The sequence below is a fragment of the Capra hircus genome, chromosome 3, assembly GCF_001704415.2.
Source record: "Capra hircus breed San Clemente chromosome 3, ASM170441v1, whole genome shotgun sequence".
Taxonomy (NCBI): Eukaryota; Metazoa; Chordata; class Mammalia; order Artiodactyla; family Bovidae; genus Capra; species Capra hircus.
Genome location: NC_030810.1, coordinates 35,423 through 37,166, shown reverse-complemented (window position 1 = coordinate 37,166; position 1,744 = coordinate 35,423). Strand labels below are relative to the sequence as shown.

The 1,744-nt window shown below is 40.0% G+C and overlaps 1 non-coding gene across 1 annotated transcript; it reads right to left on the bottom strand.

The window, feature by feature from the left end:
• TRNAY-GUA lies at positions 286 to 357 on the bottom strand. The gene has a single exon. It is a non-coding gene; the product is annotated as a tRNA-Tyr (tRNA).

The following is a 1,744-nucleotide window of genomic DNA, read 5'->3' as shown; positions in this document are numbered from 1 at the left end:
GCATCCTTTGCACACTTGTGGTGGATGAACAAAGAATGGTGCAACTGGCAGAAATGAAAGGTCCTACTGGAAGAAATAGAATCCCCCAAATCAAGAGACACACCATGCCTTACCCCCAAGCCTTAGCTCTGCTCGAATAATTGCACAAAAGTTAGAAAGTTAAGTCGCTCAGTCGTGTCTGACTCTTTGCGCCCACATGGACTATAGCCCACCATGCTTCTCCATCCATGGGATTCTCCAGGCAAAAATACTGGAGTGGGTTGCCATTTCCTTCTCCAGGGGATCTTCCCGACCCAGGAATCGAACCCAGGTCTCCTGCATTACAGGCAGACACTTTAGCCTCTTAGCCAGACGGGAAGAGCCATAATTGACAAGACAGACCTAAACAAAGAAATCAAGTAAGCCACTCAAAGCACTAAAAAACCAAAAAAATAAATGCTGAAATAAACAAACCAGAACCTGTATCCAAAAAATGGTTCTGAAGGTAGATACATGCACATAAAAAAATAAAACACAGAATAGAAAAAAAAACAAACAAATTAAAATAAAACAAAAAAAATATGTGAAACATCAGACAAAAGGAAAATAGACCAGAAACCGAACGATCAGTTCTAAGACCTATCCTGGTAGAGTGAAAGACTTTTTTTAAAAAAGAAAAAAAAATGTCCTGAAGCTTGAGACCACCCTTTGCCCTTGGTGAAGAAAAATCAGTTTACATTCTACATCTCAGAGAACATACAAAGTAAGATATTATTAAAAAAATAATTAATAGAACTCATTGTGGACAAGTTCTTTATATTTAGCCAAGGTGTCTGTACTGTATCAAAGCAACAGAAAACTAGTATGAAATATATCAAACTTAAGGAGCCCTCAGTCCATCATGAGAAATCTTTAAAGATGGACTCTGCTCATCAAGAATTGAAAGAAACTATGAGTTTCGTACATCTGGTCATCACTAAATATATGTGATTGTAGATTTAAGCCACTGTGTCGTGGGCCCTGCTCTGGGGCAGCCTAGGTACACCCTCAAACTTCTGCAAGGAGGCTGTTGGTACTCCCAGAGTAGGACAGCCATCCTGTGCCACCAGGAGGTCAAAAGGACCCAGTGGGCCCCTCTCCAGCTCCTACCTCTACCCTACCAATTAGCACATTAACAAAAAAAGGTAGGAAAAATATAGTATATAAAGGTATCCATTGGATTGGGTTGAAATAATACAATAAGGTAATACTACTATAAGGTAGGTAAAGAGAGAAGAAAAAAGCAGAATAATGTCCTCTAGCATCACAGTACTAAAAAGTTGAAGCTGACAGATAACATTTAAAACATATACTTCAAATACTAGAAAGAAAGAGAAAGTGAAAGTGAAGTCGCTCAGTCGAGTCCAACTCTTTGCGACCCATAGACTGTAGCCCACCAAGCTCCTCCATCCATGGGATTCTCCAGGCAAGATTTCTGGAGTCGGTTGCCATTTCCTTCTCCAGGGGATCTTCCCGACCCAGGGATTGGACCCGGGTCTCCCACATTGCAGGCAGACGCTTTAACCTCTGCACCACCAGTGCTAGAAAGGTGACAAAATAGTAAAGAACTAACGTGAAAAAAAATTTTAGTGCACTAACTAACTATCCAGGCCTTCAAAAATACAAGCAAAAGACACACACCCACAAATATGCATGCACAAAGAAAATAAAATAACAGAGAAAGAAACACAGAAGATACAATCTACTACAAATGGTAAACATAGAT